This window comes from Hyperolius riggenbachi, chromosome 3, assembly GCF_040937935.1.
Source record: "Hyperolius riggenbachi isolate aHypRig1 chromosome 3, aHypRig1.pri, whole genome shotgun sequence".
Taxonomy (NCBI): Eukaryota; Metazoa; Chordata; class Amphibia; order Anura; family Hyperoliidae; genus Hyperolius; species Hyperolius riggenbachi.
In genome coordinates, this window is record NC_090648.1 from 207,755,659 (window position 1) to 207,776,985 (window position 21,327).

Consider the following 21,327-nt stretch of genomic DNA (forward strand, 5'->3'; position numbering starts at 1 on the left):
AGTAACAAGGGGAAAGTTACATATTAAATGACACAAACAATACATCATATTTACTGTATGAAGCTTTAGCCATACAAGTATTCAAATGAGCTGGAAGCCCAGCCCAAGTGCTACTGTACTTACCGGCTGCAGCACTTCCTTGAGAATGTCACATGCAACATCACATCAGTCTAGTCAGTGACACAGAACAGAAAGCTTGAGCCTGAAGTGTACATGAGGAGGTGAGTAGCTTTTCATGCATGCAAAAACCTAGTAACTGATGTGTTATAGCATTCTTATAGCAATACAATTGTGTTTGAAGCAATGTTATTGTACAAATCATGCACTGTTCTGTTTAAAGATAAACTGCTTAAGAGAATATTATGAACAAAAAAAGACAAAAGCATAATGCATATTAATAATGATAATAATAACCTTTGGAAAACCAGTGTAAGTAATACAGAAACTCAGCTCAGGATGATAATACATTATTTAGAGCAGCCTTTCTCAACCTTTTTACCTTGGAGGAACCCTGTAAATAACTTTTGGATCTCAAGGAACCCCTGCAAACAATTTTTTGGTCTCGAGGAACCCCTGCATTTATTTTTCAGGAGGCATGGTCTTTAAATAGGTTAGGCTGCTAATTTCACGATCTCCTATTACACTGCCACTCATTATACTGTCTCCTGTCCCCCCAATTTAGTGCTTCTTGTTACAGTACCACCTATTATAGTGTGCTCTATTATACTTCCCCCACCATGGGGTAAAATGCCAAGGAACCCCTGCAGACAGAGTCCTCAAGGAACCCTGGGGTTCCAGGGAACCCTGGTTGAGAAAGCCTGATTTAGAGCAAACCTGAAGCGAAAATAAACTTATGAGATAATGGGCTTGATTTACAAAGCGGTGCTAACCCAGTAAAAGACTTTAGGTGTGATAACCACTGCACCACGCTGGTGAAAAGCCAGTTTAGGCGTGATAAGTTTAGGCGTGATAAGTTTAGATAAGTTTAGATCACCCGCAAAGCAGCGCCATTGAACTCTATTCGAAGTGCACCAGACTTTGCTAGCGCAAAACTTTTGATCAGCTGTGCACTGCGGTGCTAACCCAGTTGGTGCTTAAACTCACACGCCTAAACTTATCACGCCTAAACTTATCATGCCTAAACTTATCATGCCTAAACTTATCACGCCTAAACTGAGTTTAGGCGTGATAAGGGGCTTTTCACCAGCGTGCTAACTGTTAGCACCGCTTTGTGAATCAAGCCTAATGAATTGTATGTGTAGTACAACTAACAAGTAGAACATGAGTAGCAAAGAAAAGAGTCTCATATCGTTTTCCATTATAATAAAAGTTAAATAACTTGAGTTGTTATCTATGCAAAAGAGCTTCTTTGAGCTATCCGACCCACTGGATTTAATACAATTCTGTTTTCTGAAGCACATAAACAGCCAAGAAAGAGTGAAAAGTCCTTTTTTTTTAACCAAGCCTTAATCTTATCAAACAGGTGAACAAATAAAAAAGCAAAAGCCTAAGTGATTTGAAAAATGCATTTCAGCTACATACTGTATATTAAGCTATAGTTGGAAACATCATCACATCATTTAAAGTAGTAGCTTACTAAGCCAAGTCACTGATGCGGATTGCTGAATTCAATTTACAGCCACACCCTGTAGAAATCTTGTCTGTTGCTGAAGCAAAAAAAATCACTGATTCTCTTTAGGGCCTGTTTCCACTACACGCAGATTCTGCATGCAGAAAACTGACTCCAATGAATGTCTATGTGCCTGTTTCCACTGAATGCAATTTTTCTGATGCAGATTTCCCATAGGCATTTATTGGAGCCAGTTTTCTGCATGCAGAATCTGCGTGTAGTGGAAACAGGCCCTTAGTGTGCCTGTGCACTCAGGTGCATGCAGCCATCTTCAAAGCCACTCTGCAATATGCAGCTTTGGCAACAAATAGGGTCATCGCACACCATGTGACTCACATGATCACCCCAATTGGTCACTCTTGATGACCAAAAGGAAAGTTGTTTAGTTGAATAAACATTTTCTGCTCATTTAAATAGCACATTTTCTGCTTATTTAAATTGAACATGATGGAAGGTGATAAGGAATGGACTGCAAATTTTACAAACGGAATAGGTGTGTTTACACTATGTACAATGCATTGCATAATAATACCGTGTGAAAACTCACTGCCCATACAGTTGTATATGCATGTTCACAGTTTTGCTTTGTAATGGCCCATGTTATTCTAACTTGCTGTAAGCAGAGTGTTTTGGATAATGCATGTGCACATTGCTTGGACATTGACCAGGCTTTGAAATAATGTGTGTGTTATAAGGTGTGCGATGTGCATTATAATACACACACATTATAACACACCCATTATGTAACAGTGTGAACCCAGTCAAATGAAGTGTTCTCTTTGATGGTGGTGGTTTTGTTAATTCTGCTGACCACCTAGAGTATACACAGTGGTTTGAAGGCCTCCTTATACTTCAGTTTATAATCACCTAATCCAACCATTCTATTCTATGTTATTATTATTATTATTATTTTGTATTTTGTGTAGCACCTACATCTTCCGCAGCGCGTACAGAGTATATATTATCTTGTCACTTAACTGTCCCTCAGAGGGGCTCACAATCTAATCCCTACCATAGTAGTATGTCTATGTATGTATTGTGTAGTGTATTTATGTATGTATCGTAATCTAGGGCCAATTTAAGGGGGAAGCCAATCAACGTATCTGTATGTTTTTGGGATGTGAGAGGAAACCAGAGTGCCCGGTGGAAACCCACACAGACAAGGGAAGAACATACAAACTCTGTAGATAGAGAGTTCTACACACTGTGCCACCTTGCTGCCCCGTGTTCCATGTTAGGGGGTAATCTAATGGCTATGGTAACCATGAGTGACCCTAGACATCTTTTATCAGGGGGGAATTACTGACCACATATGCTTGAAAACCATGACCAAACCCAAGGCTATTGGTCATTTCAAAGGTAAGCAGTGCCAGCAGTTGCCAACTGATCACCCCCTCTCAAAACTGAGCTGAGAATGAAAATTAGAAAGTGCAGAGGGAGATATAATTGTTATGTCTGCATTTACATGTTTTTGGAAGGAGTGGGGGCTTATAGCAGAAAAATATATAGATTAAAAATACAAGAGTTCAGAAATAAAGTCTATTTTCTAAATTATAATAATAAATAGCAGCCTTTTTTTCAGCTGCATGATGACAAATATAAAATATTTTACATTTATTGGTGGAACCCCTCCCTTCCTTTCATATTGCCGGGACAGAATCCGGCAAACTGGTGGAGTAAGAGGTGTCCGGCAAAGGAGGAATTGCTAATGGCTGCCACTGTTTAACCCTAGCTATGAAAAGAGAAGGGTGAAAAGCATGCACTAAAAAAGCTAATAGGCTTGAAGGAGTGTTTATTTATCTTTGTATGTGTCAGAGTGGTGCAACTAAATATTTTCAATTAAAAAACATGTTTGGTTTGGGTCCGCTTTAACCCCCAATTAAGGATTCAAAGTCAGTGCAGACTAAATAAAATACATTTAAAGACAAATTTGATACAAAGGGAATTAACATTTTACAAAACTTTACTTTTAAAGTGAAATTTTGCCATCTACTTAGCTGGTGTTGCTTCTTAATTTTTTTTAGCTCTTGCCAGTGTTGGAGGTTTCATATTATTGACTCATATGACTGTGATCAGCCATCAAGGTAAGGTCCACTGGTATCCTGCGTTTGGAAATATTTCTATAGTTACATTAATGAACAATGGGCTTTCAAGGGAACTTTGACTATACTGCCTGAATGCAATTTATGGCATTTTGTATACACAGCAGCAAACTAATGATGCCAGCAACTACAGATCCCGATATTGTAAATGTCTGTGAGCTCTGAACTGTTTGTGTTTACTTTGCATAAGTCAGACTTTATATCACTGTATAAGCAATGTGAAACCACTGTTAAAGTGGCCACACACACGACACAACAAAATTACCCGAATTTACGGCAATTTGATAAAAAACGATCGGATCTCCCGAAAAAATCGAAAGCCTTTTTTCATTCGACTGAAAAATCCGATCGGATTTCCCGTTTTCTTCGATTTTTATCGATCCGGAATTCCAGATATTTTTCTTCAATCTTTCTTAAGATTGTATGCTGTGTGTTAGATTGTAAATGTATTAATATACACACCCTAGCAATTTTGTCAGAGTTTCCAATCATTTTTATCATAATTGAGGAAAAACTGAACATATGTGTGTGGTACATTGGTCATATTTTTGAAATGTTACAATCAGTCAGAAAAATTTATTGCAATTCTTAAATTGAACAGATATTTAAAAAATCGTAAGGTGTGTGGCCAGCTTTACCATAATGCCTATGGCGGTGCATTGCCATGAGACATTTTATATGCTTTGGGCCTTATTTTCAAACCTGGAAAGGTGTCACTTTTCACCAATTCAGGCTTACCCAAAGAGCAGTAACTCTCAAGTATTGCCTTGAAATTGCCATATAGTTTGCTTCATATTTGCCATTTTGCAGCATCAAAACTTTGTAGTGACATCAAATAACCTTCATTCTGTTGTATGTGTGTACAACGCTTTATTTTAGAATCTAGCATATGTACAGGTGCCCCCTAAACTTGCTTAAAGGCCAGCATATTGAGTCTTTAAAGGAGTGCACTTTCCCCCTTCTTAAATCAAATGCTGGAAGCTACTTCTACACTAGCTAATACCAAATGAATACTTGGTATGGATCCCAGACACTGGTGACTACTGACTGTCTGTGCTGTAGGTTGCAGTTTCTCTCAGACAGACTCCGACTGTGCTGACCCCCTTGCAGTCTGAACAGTGGAAATTATGCTGTCTCTTCAGTCATAGCTGTTGCTCGGAGACAGGACATAACCTGTGGTTATGTACCCAGGGAAATGTTACCCTTTGGAAGATCAGAAATTCACAATACCAAATACACAATCTATTTTTCTCCATTACCCCAACACCATCACTGTTTCCAGTGGTTTCCTGCAGCTGCTATCAGGTCAACATTTGAAAGGGTAAATGGTGGAGAATTTGTATTGCTGTTTGACTATGTTACACCATGAGGAGCGAACAGCATGCAGAAGGGCATTTACTTGTCTTTTGGAAAGGAAAAAAGATAATTAAAAAATCAAGTGAACATTTTCCCCATATCACAGGGAAATGATCATCACTTCCTTTACGAGTAGCATGGTAAATGAAGCTGGTATTGTCCCCTGCAGTATGGCTGCACCCTAACCCTGCAATATAATGAGTCACCCTTTATCAGGGAAGAAAGGCATGCTGTCACTCCATGATGTTCCATCCAGACAACAAGTCCAGAACTAAGGTCTCATCCTGTGACGTGTGCCCCTAGGTTCTCAAACGCAAGCATGGGAGTGTCCTCACTGTTTTGAGACACAGAAATTTTGAACATTGCAACACTTCCTCTCGTCCAGCCATCAGCTGATTTTGTCCTCTGGGGTGTACAAATGTCTCTCTCAGTTGATGCATCTGTCCACCTATATGTGGCAAGCATTGGCTGCTGTTAACTGGGCTATGTAAACAGTACTTCTAGAGTTGCATTGACTGGGTTATTAACTTTGATTCCAACCAATAGTTAAACAGCAAATAAAAGTTGGACGTCAAAGTCAGCTAGGTCTCAAACAGAGTGTGACCAGCCCACACTGTGACGATATCATTTCACAATTTGTTCACATTATGTGACTTCCTTGTGCAGAAATCTCAGCATTCAGATTGTGTTTATAATACATACTGACATGGCCTGATTGATCCAGGGATTCTTCTGTTTCCTTATTTCTGCAATATTTACACACAGGGAGGTCATGCCACTGAGAACTGTTTGCATAGTCTGTGCAGTCACCTCTCAAGGAAAGACAGTTGATTTAGACAGGCAGGAAAAGCAAATTGTGCTCTACTGATATACAACAATAGCATTTTAACCTTTGTGCATAATTTGTGTCAAGCTTTTGCATGTTGTTTTATGGGTTATATCCGGGAGTGATTTTATATGTGAATTTTTTCAATATTTTTTTTTATTGTTGTTAAGGTGATAACAGTCATGCCCCGGATCTCCATTTATGCGCTATGGCTTTTCATGATTCATCTGTGGGGATGTTCAGGTAAAATATTGTACAAAGGATCTTTGATTAAAAAAAAAATACTTAATGGTTCTGAATTATCGAGGCATTTCTAGAGATCTCCCATAAGGATTCATAATTGGTTAGGCAACCCTGTACTTCAATTTTTTATTGTCTATTATGTGATTGTGATTAGTATGTGATTGCAAACCTTACCAGGGTCACTGTGACACATAGGGGTACATGCAATAGGCTACGTTAACCTCCCTTGTGGTATGATTATTTTTAGATTTTAGGGTCTGTGGCAGCCCCTGCAATTACCTCCCTGGGATCCAGCGATGCAATTCTTCCTCTGTCCTCTGGGTGGTGCTGTAACCCTATAGTGAGATCGCTGCCCGTTGTCATGACAACAAACAGCGATCTCATTCAAGGGATCCATGGCCTCCAAGGACCGTAAGGAGAATGGCTGCCGGCGTCTGGATCTTGGTGGAGACGAGTTGAAACTCCCACTGTGCTTCAGTCTCTGCATAGACCTCCCAGCAGCTACCCTAGAGTCAGGCTCGGGATGAACGATCCTGGCTTCTTTTTTCCACCCCGAGTCTGACTCTGGGTTACCACCAGGGAGGTTAAGCAGAATTACGTACATAAAGTTTTATGCATGATCTAGAGTGAAATGCATTGCATGTAACATACTGCATTATGCTCTACACATTATGCAGTAAGATATGCACAGTATTCTGCTTAACACAGTTTAGTGTATACTCCGAATATTGTGCTACCTGAAAAGCTAATGAATTAGCAGATACCTACAGTGGGTTGCAAAAGTATTCGCCCCACCTTGAAGTTTTCCACATTTTGTCACATTACTGCCACAAACATGCATCAATTTTATGGGAATTCCACGTGAAAGACCAATACAAAGTGGTGTACATGTGAGAAGTGGATCGAAAATCATACATTATTCCAACCATTTTTTTTACAAATAAATAACTGCAAAGTGGTGGGTGCATAATTATTTGACCCCTTTGATCTGAGTGCAGTCAGTTGCCTATAGACATTGCCTGATGAGTGCTAAGGACTAAATAGAGTGCACCTGTGTATAATCTAATGTCAGTACAAATACAGCTGCTCTGTGAGGGCCTCAGAGGTTATCTAAGAGAATATTGGGAGCAACAACACCGTGAAGTCCAAAGAACACACAAGACAGGTCAGGGATAAAGTTATTGAGAAATTTAAAGCAGGCTTAGGCTACAAAAAGATTTCCAAAGCCTTGAACATCCTAAGGAGCACTGTTCAAGCGATCATTCAGAAATGGAAGGAGTATGGCACAATTGTAAAGCTACCAAGACAAGGCCATCCACCTAAACTCACAGTTTAATAATTATACACACACCACTTTGCAGTTATTTATTTGTAAAAAATGTTTGGAATCATGTATGATTTTTGTTCCACTTCTCATGTGTACACCACTTTGTGTTGGTCTTTCATGTGGAATTCCAATAAAATTGATTCATGGTTGTGGCAGTAATGTGACAAAATGTGGAAAACTTCAAGGGGGCCGAATACTTTTGCAACCCACTGTAAATGCAGTTTTAGGCATGCCGCCACAATAAGCATATTCCTTTAATACGACCAGGCTGCCTTGAAATATAGCTACAATCACACAACTACTGACTGCCATAACTCTCAGCAATCCTGATCATAACCTGAGACCCAGATAAAAGTGAGAAATCTTAACCACTAAATAGCAGGCAACTGTCAACTAAGACAATGTAAGTTTGCTGGATCACACTTGATATTCCCTCTGGAGTTTATTGAAGATCTCTAAAAAAAATGCCCTAGTGAAAAAGATCCAAAATGTTACAATAAATGATTTTTGTAAACCAAGCTTGAGTGACAGCCCTACAAGGAATGTAGCAGCCTACCATAGATGGCATGTTTGTTACTAATCAGCACTGAAATCATCATTTACATTTGACAAAAAAAAAATCCATTTTGCAATATTGTGTATTGATTTATCATTATTATTATTATTATTATTAGGGTTTACGTCCTCTAAAGCAAAATTGAACTGATTGAAAAAAATAAAAGTAAAAATAAAGTAGGAAAAAAAAGCCACCACCATAATGTGCCATTTGCTACTGTCACTAACAGTGTTTCCTGCTTCTTCCTGGTTCTGCTGCACCACTACTTGGTTGTGTGCAACAATTCCCGCCCACCCTGCGTGTTACTTGGCCAGTCACTAGATGTAAGATATGGGGATATGGGGGTGCATATGTACTGTATATATAAATATTGTAAAGGTCAAGTGTAACGATCGGTGAAGCACAGAGAGGATCTGATTACCGGTGATCTGCAGTATCACTGGGAATACAGATGTATACCAGATTATAAGTGATCTGCAGTATCACCGATAATCCGATATACCAGCTAACCTCTGGACACCTGAGTAGAGTGCAGTGTTTATGTGTAACAGTGACAATTTGAGGACAAAGCCTCAGCGCAGTCAGGAGTACTGCACGTATTCCTTCCGCAGGCCTGGACTCTCCAAGACGGGAGGAGTCAGGCTGAAAAAGTAGGAAGGTTTGTCTGAAAGAGACACTCTGGAGGAAGTGTCACTAACAGGACGGGGAACCGCCTCTAACAATAAGGTCGGTTCTCGAGGTCGGGCAAGCTAGGTCGTAACACCCGGACAGAGAAAGTACAGATACAGTAGGCAGAGGCGGAGTCTAAGGCACAAGCAGGGTTCGGCAACAGGGTATCAGAAATATCGAAGTACAAGATCAGGTGGCAAAAACAGAGTCTAAGGACGAGCCGGGGTTCGGCAACAGAGTATCTGAAATATCGAGGTACTGGATCAGAGTTCAGGAGGATAGTCAGGCAGGCAAATAGTCATAACAGATAATCACAATCAAACTAGTACTTTAAACTATCAACAGAAACTAGCTAAGTGTAGGATTACAGCTCCAGCTGGTCCCGGCACACTTGCGGATCTGACTACGGATCTGGGTGCTCCCACATATGTGATCGCAACGCCAGACAATCAGCAACTAAACAGCCTGCAGTATATATACACAGGCACCTCTCCAGCACCTCCCTAAGTGCTGGACCAATGAGGAGTGGAACCAGAGTCAGCTGACCAGCCTGGTCAGCTGACTACCTCTGGCTGCCACATAAAGCCTGCCTGAGTGCGCGCGCGCGCGTCACTCTAAATCCAGAGGGACTACGTGTCCCAGCCACACCAGCCCCGCTCTGTGGTGCCTCCGCAGCGGGGGTATGCGCGCTAACCGCCGCGTCCAACGCGGCGGTTTCTTCGCGCTCCGCTGAGCCCTGCACGGAGACAGCCACCTCATACTGAGAGGAGGCGGCTGCCTCTCCGTGTGCAGCGTCACTATGCGCGGAAAGAGCCGCCTGCCGCTGGCTTATGGCGGCGGCTCTTCCACGCTTTCTCACATCAAGTTGATATAACTACAGTCTAAACGGTATATATTGGGCTGTTTTATTTCACTTCAAGGATTACAATAGTGAATAACTTGTGGTTCTGCTACCTCTTTAGTCAGTCTTCTCATAGCTGCAAAATTATATAATTAATCCTTATGTAATGAAATGTAAGAAAGTGGCAGTCTTGAAAAAATCGTACAAAAACATGGCCTGACATATCATTGCTATGCCGTGGACACCCAGCTATATTTGTCATTCAAACCTGACGTCACAGACCCTACTCCACAAATAAACGCATGCTTAGCTGAGCTTCAGGAGTGGATGAATCATAACTGGCTAAAACTAAATGATGACAAAAAGGAGGTTCTTGTTAGCTTGACAGCAAAGTAGTTCCAGTTTTGAAAAAGCATATAAATATATAATACAAAATATAAAAAATATATAATACATATATGTATGGAAAATATATACATAAAAAATACACATAAAAAATATATAAAATATATATATATATATATCCATACACACATGTAATATATCTATGTGGAATCCATTCCATACAAACCTATACACACATATATGAAAATTCAATTATCAGGGTGATTATCTACAAATCTGCACCCTCAAACCTGCAATCGGTAAAGGCACGGACTACATGGTAAATTGATTTATGGAGCTCAATATGTTGACAACAAAAACTACAAATAAATATATTCTCATTAGTTTTAGGGAGTTTCAATCACTTTGGCTATCATGATGGCACATTCCTACAGTGGGCACTGGAGGAGAGAAGGGGGAGGGGCAGGGGGCCTCATTATATACATGTATTCCACATGAGAAAGGCCTGGAGGCGGCAGGGTATTTCCTGGGGGCCTTTCAAGACCTCATGTCAGATCAAATCAATTTCGTTATCGATCTACTCAGGTTTGCCCTGGCCCATAACTTTTTCTCCTTCATGAATTCCATCTACGTACAAACTTGTGGTTCGTCCATTAGGGCGGGATTTGCCCCCAGTTTTGCCAATTTATATATGGCATTTTGGGAGAAAACATTTATTTGAAAATCCTTTCAAAAAACACGTGGTATTTTATACTAGGTTCATTGACGACATATTGATCATTTGGTATGGTAAGGAAGAAGAGTTTAAAAGCTTTGTGGAATATTGTAATACTAATGTTACTAATGTTTTCAATTTGGCTTTTACGTATATAATAGATAGGGAGAGTATTGTGTTTTTAGATCTCACGTTGATGGCTGACCTCCCAAACAAATGCATACAATCCAAGCCACATTTTAAACCCACAGCTGGGAATTCTTATTTGCATGTGACAAGTTGTCATCATCTGAGGTGGATCTATAATATGGAAACAGTAAATTCGGGCGCCTGAGGCTAGTGGACAAATCGGGCGCCGCCATTCACTTCTATAATAAATATCGTTTAATGGGCGCCCGGTAGGAAAAAAGGGCGCCGGAGAAAACTAACGTTTTAAAAGCGGCGCCCGGAGACTTAATGTTTTATTACTGTTTCTCATGATTACACATTATTTAATGATTTATACATGTTTAAATATTATTTTTAAACGAAAACCAGTACAATATTTTTCCCAAACATTATTTTTAAACGAAAAACATTACTTTTTTTTTTTTTTACATTATTTTTAAACGAAAAAAATTACAGGGGGGGTCTTAGGTTTAGGCACCAACAGGGGGGTCTTAGGTTTAGGCACCAACAGGGGGGTCTTAGGTTTAGGCACTAACAGGGGGGTCTTAGGTTTAGGCACTAACAGGGGGTCTTAGGTTTAGGCACCAACAGGGGGGTCTTAGGTTTAGGCACCAACAGGGGGGTCTTAGGTTTAGGCACTAACAGGGGGGTCTTAGGTTTAGGCACCAACAGGGGGGTCTTAGGTTTAGGCACCAACAGGGGGGGTCTTAGGTTTAGGCATCAACAGGGGGGTCTAGGGGTTAGGGGTAGGTACAGGGAGGGTTACTTAGTAATTTTTTTTTAAACGTTATTATGCGGTTCATTATTTAAACGAAAGATTAACGTTTTTACAATTGCCGATTTAATACACATTATTTAATGATTTATAACGTTTAAAAACATTACTTTTAAACGAAATACATTTTTAAACGTAATCCATGTTTATCGTTAAAAACCCGGCGCCCTTTTTTCCCATCGCCCCTTTTTAACGTACGCCTATAATATACCAAACAGCCAGTTTTGTCGATTGAGAAGAAACTGCTCTTTGAATAAAGATTATGATGAACAAAGTAGGATCCTTGCGAATAAGTTTTTAGAGAAAGGATACGCAGGGGAGTTTATTTCTGGGGTTATAGATGAGTTCAGAGGTGAAGATAACTTGGAGAATAAAAGGAAGAATAAATCAATGTTATCTAACAAGCATACAGGGAGTGGAAAAAATACAAGAGGTCCTTCATTTGTCACTACGTTTAATAGAAGTGCTATGAAAATTAAAAATATTGTGAAGAAAAACTGGCCCATTGTGTTGCAGGACCCGTGGTTGAAAGAAGAGTTGCCTGCTAATCCAGAAGTGATCTTTAAGAAATCTAGATCCACCAAGAGCAAAGTTGCACCTAGTAATATCAGCTGCCAGCCACATGAAGGACCTACTTTTTTCCCACAGATAGTAGGCAATTTCAGATGTAATAAAAACGTTGTGGGTGCTGTAGATACATCCAACATCGAGTTTCAGAGACTGTAGATGGTAATGGGGAAACGGTGAAGGTTAAAGATTTCATAAATTGTGGTTCAGCCTTTGTAGTCTATTTAATCACCTGTGGATGTCAGAATAAAGTGTATGTGGGCAGAACCACAAGGCCTCTGAGGCAAAGGTTGGGTGAGCATAGGAGGAAAATAGAGGATGGTTGTACCAAGCACACAGTTCCTAGACATTTCCAGGAGGTCCACGGAGGGCAAGTAGATAGCCTGAGAATAATGGGAATAGAGGTGATCTCCAAAAATCTCAATAAGGGGCTGAGATTTAAGAGACTTTGCGAACGTGAATCCTTTTGGATTTTCAAATTAAATTCCCTGACCCCTATAGGACTCAATGAGGGGTTGGAAGTTGCCACCTATATCTGATCCAGTCCCCCCCCCCCCTAACCCCCCTCCCCCCCTACCGATTGCAGGTTTAAGGGTGCAGATTTGTAGATAATCACCCTGATAATTGAATTTTCATATATGTGTGTATAGGTTTGTATGGATTCCACATAGATATATTACATGTGTGTATGGATATATATATATATATTTTTATATATTTTTTGTGTGTATTTTTTATGTATATATTTTCCATACATATATGTATTATATATTTTTTATATTTTTTATTATATAACTATATGCTTTTTTAAAAGGAAAAGAAGAAAAAACTTTTTTAAGTTTTTCACATATGATATTTATATACATATATATATATTCTTTTGTGTTTTTATATTTTGCTGTATTCATGAACTATTGTTCTGTATTAATGTTATATACCACAGCTGCGGGCAATGGTGTGGGGAAAAGTGAATGGCGTCCATAGGTGATATTCATACCTCTATGCGGCAGCCCCACTCCTGTAATAAGTGGTGTTCAACCCACGTTTATAACCTGTGCGATGTTCTATTGTCACCTTAAGCTGCCCGTAGACCTAAAGTTATTTATTAAGGTTGCTACGGTACAAATAAGAACCCGCCCCCTTCTACACGCGCTGAGTGTGCGCGCGCATCATCCCCCTTTTTTTAATGAAATCCATCCAGCGGAGCCCCCGTCCAATAAGGGCGGCCATTGCTTGGATACTAGACGCATTAAAATACGCGTCCCTTGCGCCATTGCGTCATCTGATGAAGGCATGGAATGCCGAAACGTGTCATGACGCAATAGGCGCAAGGCAGCTGCAGAAATCTCCCTACGTTCCTCCACTCGCTGGCGCTGGAATTATATCGGTTCCCCCCGCTATTGGCCACAGTGTGGAGCCGCGCTGACCGGTGATAACACCTTGAGGGCGTGGTGAGGTACATCAGACATGTGATGAATACACTTTTCATTTTGAACATTGTACGTGTTTTTTCATCTTTCTAAAGGAAACTCATTAAAAAGTTAATGCACCAGAGAGCGCTCTTTGTTCTCCCCTTCCTTTAAATGATAAATAGCTGGTTGTCCTCGGCATAGTAATAATGACAGGCCATATTTTTTGTACGATTTTTCCAAGTGGCAGCATGTATACAGCAATGGGGATAGCCCTGGGGTACACCATGTTGTAGTGGTACAGGGTTGGAGAGGAAGGGCCTGCCAGCCAGGAAGTAGTTGAACCACTGGAGAACTAAGCCATGTATGCTACAGTACTCTTGCAACCTGTTAAGCAAGATTTCATGATCAACTGTGTTAGAAGCCACTGAGAGGTCAAGGAAAATCCGGATGGAACATTGGCCTTTGTCTCTTGCCATGAGCAGATTGTTGCAGATCTGGGTGAGGTTCACAGCTGTGATGTTTTCTGATGCCAGATTGAAGTGGGTGAAGGATGTTGATTCTTGAGATAGGCTGCCTTGTTTTAAATACATTTCCCTAGGAAGGGGAGGTTAAAGACAGGTCTGTAGGTGTTTAGAGCATCTGGATGTAAGTATGCTTTCTTGTGTAGTGGTCTGATGATTGCTTTTTTAGATAGGTGGAAAACCTCCCTCCTGTTTATTGGAATAAAAGACTGTACCAACCTGTGATTAAAGCGCTCTAATCTATCAAAGAATGTCAGATATTATTTAGCATTTATATAGCGCTGTCATCTTCCGCAGTGTTGTACAGAGTCTATTGTCTTGTCACTTAACTGTCCCTTAGAGGGGCTCACAATCTAATCCCTACCATAGTCATATGTCTAGTGTAGTGTATGCATCATAGTCTAGGGTCAATTTTAGAGAAAATCCAATTAACTTACCGTATATACTCGCAAGCAAGCCGACCCGCATGTAAGCCGATCCCCCAACTTTTACCTAACAAAACATGAAAAAATTAATGACCCTCATGCAAGCCGAAGCCCTGGGGGAGCAGAGCAGGAGCAATGCATGGCCACCCAGAATCAGTGAGGGGTGTGCAGTGCGGACTAACCTGCTGAGGAGAGCAGCTCAGAGTGCAGCGGTGATACGGCAGTGATCGGGCCGAAGGAGAGCGGGCAGCTGAGAGATCGGGTTCGGAGGGCGGAGATTATAGCTGCAGCCGCGAGAGCAGAGCGGATGGATGGCCACACAGAAGCCTTTTAGAGTATAGCTGCAGCCGGCCAGCCGCTGGATGTCCGCGGCGAGAACAGAGCGTATGGATGGCCACACAGAATAGAAACACAGCAGGAGCGCTCTTCCGTGTTCATAATCTCGCGCTTCCTGCTGTGTCTGCACCTTGTACACCCATTGGCTGGTAATAGCTGGTAATAGCCAATGGGTGTACAAGGTGCAGACACAGCAGGAAGCGCGAGATTATGAACACGGAAGAGCGCTCCTGCTGTGCTTCTATTCTGTGTGGCCATCCATCCGCTCTGTTCTCGCCGCGGACATCCAGCGGCTGCAGCTATACTCTGCGCCCTCCGCACCCGATCTCTTAGCTGCCCGCTCTCCTTCGTGACTCGCAAGCAAGCCCAGACCCCCACTTTTGGGCCACTTTTTGGGGGTCAAAAATTCGGCTTGCTTGCGAGTATATACGGTATATGTATGTTTTTGGGATGTGGGAGGAAACCAGAGTGCCCGGAAGAAACCCACACATACACAGGGAGAACATACAAACACCTTGCAGATGTTGTTGACCTGGCTGGGATTTGAACCGGGGACCCAGATCTGCAAGGCAAGAGCACTAACCACTATGCCACCGTGCTGCCAAGTACAGGAAAATAGGTGAAAATCTGAAATGCTGCCAGTTGTTTGGTATCATCACCCCTAGCAACTCACCCACCTGGGCATCTCGGACTTTCACCTATTATCCTGTATTTGGCGTTCGCTGATGGATTAAAGCACTTTGACCGTGGGGGTTCCCAGTGGCTATGGGCGCCTGCTCCTCCTCCTACCAACCTTGAGAAGTATCACAGGAAGGGCTGTAATAATGACCTCATCCACACTGGGTCGGATCTCGTCTTGTGGGATACAGATGTTGGCAGCCATTTTTCTTCCAGTCCTCTGAGGTTCCCAATTCCTCAGGTGAAATTGCAGTTTGTAACATGACAGAGAGTGATCTCACTATAGGGGTAGAGCGCCACCCAGAGGATGGAGGGAGAATTGCAGCACTGAATCCCAGGGAGGTGAGTCTGTGCTCAGGCTGCTGCAGGTCTATCTAGCAGAATGATTTTTATCCTGCTTCTAGACCCTAAAATCCAGAAATAATCATGCCGCCAGGGAGCTAATGGCCGCTACACACAGAGGGTGGGGGGAAGGGTGCAGGAAGCCACATGACATGTTTTTCTTGGAGGCCAGAGGGCTGTTGTTATGCCCCTGTAAATGAGCAAGTGATGTTTTGCTTGAACATCATAGCTGCGAATATCTATATGATAAAAAAAATAATTCAGTGCCAAATGTGTTTATCTATGCCATCTCCTGAGATTAAAGAGAACCCGAGGCGGGGTTCTTACAACGCAATCCCCATACAGAGACTGGGTCTGCCTATAAAGCCAAGCCTCTGTTGCTATTTAGCTTCCCTCAAAGCCCCCCCTGCGTGCTGTGAGACCCCATTAATCACAGCCGCGCTGCCAATCAGCGGGGAGGGAAGGGACGTGGACGGGGACCGGAGCGATTCAGGAGGCGGGGGAGAGCGGAGACTGACATTAGTGAGGTAAACACAGCGCGCTGCGACACGCAGGGGGTGCTTTGGAGGAAGCTAAATAGCAACAAAGGCTGGGCTCTATAGGCAGTCCCAGCCTCTGTGTGCAGATTGAGTTGTAAGAGTTGTAAGAACCCCGCCTCGGGTTCTCTTTAACTACATCCAGTCATTTAACATTGCTTTCTCCCAAGATAAATGTTTTATTGTACCTATCCGATTGCTTGTGTTTCTCAGTAAGCTTTCTCCTTAGATAAACATCTGCTGTCAGTGACACGTACTGCAATTACAGACAATATATAGTCATATATAAATAAGAATCATAAATGTTTTGGTCTTTGTATAGAGTGTCAGTTTATTGATCTTTGTCTTGGAAGGGAATTTCCAATTCTGAATGAATTTCATTTCCTGTTTAATAAACTGCAGAAAAATATGTTTAAAGACCAACTATACAAAAAAACATAAAAACACGTGCAACAAGTGCAAATAATCCTTGTGTGCACTGTGCAACCTGTCATACATTTACATGTAAATTTGCCGGTTAGCTTTTCCCCAGTAAGTTATTGAATTTCACCATTGAACATTTCCTGTATAGTTTCTAATCAGTGATGGAGCTGCCCTTTGTAATTGGATGGAGGGAAAAGAACTGAGCTAGAAAAAGTGCAACAAAAATGTGTACTGAGGCTACCAATGTTATTAGCATTATTTAGCAGGTGACCATTTTTGTCACGAGGGTTTAAGGCAAAGCATCAGTGGGTGGGGGGAGGGGGGCTGTGCTATTAGTTGCCCACCTGGGAATTATTAGTTGCCTGACAGGGAGGTTAGAGTAAGGAGAGGTTAGGTCATAGTGAAATACTGGCAAATATTAGCAATATTTTACAATATCAATTAAGTAGAAGAATATGGGTAAATTTGCTGATTTTCTACTTCCGCTATATTATGCGCCCTTAATCGATTTCTTTCAGTTTACACCACGCCCACATTAGCATGCAGCATGTAAGCCCTTGAAATGGATGCCCACTGTCTGTTTCATTATAGTGTATATCTTAGTAGTGGACCATTTATGGAAAGCTATACAAAATAACTCTGCTGTGCATAGATGGGAGGTAGGAGACCTGAACCACGAGGTCACCCTGAACTACCTGTCCATAATTTTGATCCCTAATATTCTTAAAGAATTCAACAGGAATGGTTCTCAAAGTAATTTCAAAGTTAACATATCAAAACTCTAAGCTTTACATCTTTCGCTGTATTTCATATTTTGCTCAATACTAGCCAACTAAATATAAATTTAAATGAAGTGTTCCAACAACAGGAGAAATTCAGGTAAGTTATTAATTTGCTGCGAACATTTCTAATTCCGGGACATGGTTAGGCTGCACAATAATAGCTATGGATTTCAAAGCTGATGAATAGAAATGAATTAACATAAGTCTCAATGTTCTTTCCCTTCACAGGTGCCCAAGAGGCGATTAAATGGGAGGTGCAGCGTTATGATGGCTGGTACAATAATCTGGCATATCACAGCATGGGCTCCAAAGGTAATGTACTTGAGATTCTAACATCATAATTTAGCTTCAATAGTTGCACAGTGAATCACTTTTTTTTAAACAGGACCTCATAATGTCGCAGCTTGAAAATGGACCAATCGAATCCTGCTAAAGTGCTATTCAACTGATCCATTTTCAAATTGTATAAGTTTGCGTACAAATTTTGTAGTAATTAATTATTTGCATATCATTGACCATCTCTACTCATGACCTGTGACTTAGATGTCATGTGATGGGTTCTCTCATTAATTTGATCTGCTCGGGACCACAAAAGTAAGGATCTACGCCACACGTGGCCAGGGTCGGTCCTGGACTTTCTGCTGCCTGAGGCAAAGATCGTAAAGGCGCCCCCCCCCCCCCCCCCAATATTTCTACATAACATTACATCCCCCACACAACCGACCGTGTCCGTGAAGGAAAGCCTGAGTGACGCAGCAAAGTGAGTGACTGACTCACCAGGGATTGGGTCTCCCTCCGGGTCTGGCGGCGGCGAAGGGCGGGCATCCGCATCCAGCATGCATCCTGCACTGGCAGGGGACAGACGGCTGCGGTCTGCGGCGGGCATGCTCCATCTCGGATCTGAGGGATCTCGCGCTGGGCTAGTGAGCGGCGGCCGGCGGCAGCCAGCCAGCCTCATCATCATCATCGTCACGGTCACGTCGGCGGCGCTCGCTGCTCAGTGACTGACCATGACAATCAGCCGCAGCCAGGGCAGCAGAGCGGGCGGCAGCCGCCGCCATCAAATCAGCAGGCTTAGGCACTAGGCAGTGTCACCAGCGTGCAGCCTTGGAGGAGACAGGAGAGGCTGCAGAGCTCGGAGTCGTCGGACTCGGAGGCCGGCGGCAACAGTGCAGTTTCTAGGCTAAAATGCACCCAGGGCGAGGGTGTAAAAATTGCGCCCCTCCCCCCCGGTATAGGTAGCCAGCTATAGGTCCCCCCCGAGTATAGGTGGCCAGGCATGGGTGAGCCAGTAAAGTTGCCCCCAGTATAGGTTAGCCAGGTAGTTGCCTCCAGTATAGGAAGCCAGTATAGTTGCCCCCAGTATATGTTAGATAGGCAGGCACCCCCCCCCGCCCCTATATAAGTTAGATATGTAGGTGCCCCCAGTACAGGTTAGCTAGGTAGGTGCCTCCAATATAGGTAGCCAGTATAGTTGCCCCCAGCATAGGTTAGATAGGTAGGTACCCCCAGTATAGGTTAGTTAGGTAGGTGCCCCCAGTATAGGTAGCCAGTATAGTTGCCACCTGTATAGGCTAGCTAGGTAGGTAGGTGCCCCCAATACAGGTTAGATAAGTGCCCCCAGTATAGGTTAGATAGGTAGCTTCCCCCCAGTATAGGTTAGATTAGGTAGCTGCCCTTCAGTATAGGTTAGATTAGGTAGGTGCCCCCAGTACAGGTTAGATTAGGTAGGTGCCCCCAGTATAGATTAGATAGGTAGCTGCCCCCAGCATAGGTTAGACAGGTAGCTGCCCCCCAGCATAGGTTAGATAGGTAGCTGCCCCCAGTATAGGTTAGATAGGTAGCTGCCCCCCAGTATAGGTTAGATAGGTAGCTGCTCCCCAGTATAGGTTAGATAGGTAGCTGCCCCCAGTACAGGTTAGATTAGGTAGGTGCCCCCCAGTATAGAATAGATAGGTAGCTGCCCCCAGTACAGGTTAGATTAGGTAGGTGCCCCCCAGTATAGGATAGATAGGTAGCTGCCCCCAGTATAGGTTAGATAGGTAGCTGCCCCCCAGTATAGGTTAGATAGGTAGCTGCCCCCCAGTACAGGTTAGATTAGGTAGGTGCCCCCCAGTATAGGATAGATAGGTAGCTGCCCCCCAGTATAGGTTAGATAGGTAGCTGCCCCCCAGTATAGGTTAGATAGGTAGCTGCTCCCCAGTATAGGTTAGATAGGTAGCTGCCCCCAGTACAGGTTAGATTAGGTAGGTGCCCCCCAGTATAGAATAGATAGGTAGCTGCCCCCAGTACAGGTTAGATTAGGTAGGTGCCCCCCAGTATAGGATAGATAGGTAGCTGCCCCCAGTATAGGTTAGATAGGTAGCTGCCCCCCAGTATAGGTTAGATAGGTAGCTGCCCCCCAGTACAGGTTAGATTAGGTAGGTGCCCCCCAGTATAGGATAGATAGGTAGCTGCCCCCCAGTACAGGTTAGATTAGGTAGGTGCCCCCCAGAATAGGATAGATAGGTAGCTGTCCCCAGTACAGGTTAGATTAGGTAGGTGCCCCCCAGTATAGGATAGATAGGTAGCTGCCCCCCAGGATAGGTTAGATAGGTAGCTGCCCCCCAGTGTAGGTTAGATAGGTAGCTGCCCCCCAGTATAGGTTAAATAGGTAGCTGCCCCCCAGTATAGGATAGATAGGTAGCTGCCCCCCAGTATAGGTTAGATAGGTAGCTGCCCCCCAGTATAGGTTAGATAGGTAGCTGCCCCCCAGTATAGGTTAGATAGGTAGCTGCCCCCCAGTATAGGTTAGATAGGTAGCTGCCCCCCAGTATAGGATAGATAGGTAGCTGGCCCCCAGTATAGGTTAGATTAGGTAGGTGCCCCCCAGTAGAGGATAGATAGGTAGCTGCCCCCAGTACAGGTTAGATTAGGTAGGTGCCCCCCAGTATAGGATAGATAGGTAGCTGCCCCCCAGTGCAGGTTAGATTAGGTAGGTGCCCCCCAGTATAGGATAGTTAGGTAGCTTCCCCCAGTATAGGTTAGATTAGGTAGGTGCCCCCCAGTATAGGATAGATAGGTAGCTTGCCCAGGTTAAGTAGGTAGGTGCCCCCTCATAATGGCGGAGGGGGGAGCCGCGGTGAGGGCAGCCCGACCTCTCCCTCCCTCTCCACGGGCCGCTCTCCATGCTCCCCCCTCGGACTGTAGGCAGCAGAGTTAGCGCGCAGGGAAGCGCTGCTGTACACAGCTGTTACTCACCTCCCTGGATCCGATCGCCGCTCCCGCCCTGCTGGTCTCCTCTCTGCAATGTAGCCGCTGCTGATACACACGCTGCTTCCTGTTTACACAGGAAGCAGCCGCGTGTGTATCAGCCGGTTAGGCAGAGAGGAGACCAGCAGGGCGGGAGCGGCGAACGGATCCAGGGAGGTGAGTAACAGCTGTGTACAGCAGCGCTTCCCTGCGCACTAACTCTGCTGCCTACAGTCCGAGGGGGGAGCATGGAGAGCGGCCCGGGGAGAGGGAGGGAGAGGTCGGGCTGCCCTCACCGTGGCTCTGGCTCCCCCCCCCCCCCCGCTATCACAGCCACGTCATCTGGTGCCGCCCCTCCACTTCCTGCCGCCTGAGGAACCCGCCTCACCCCGCCTCATGGGCGGGCCGGCCCTGCATGTGGCTGTCCATCTCTAATGTGGCGTAGATTCTACGTCACTAGTTCCCATGGTCCTGGGCTGATTGTTTCTCGCTGCAGCCACAGACTTGGCTGCCATGTGACA

The 21,327-nt window shown here is 43.5% G+C and overlaps 1 pseudogene; it reads left to right on the forward strand.

Annotated features, from left to right (window-relative positions):
- Window positions 1–131: 131 nt before the first annotated feature.
- Window positions 132–21,327, forward strand: part of LOC137562262 (dual oxidase 1-like) — a 138,570-nt pseudogene continuing 117,374 nt past the window's right edge.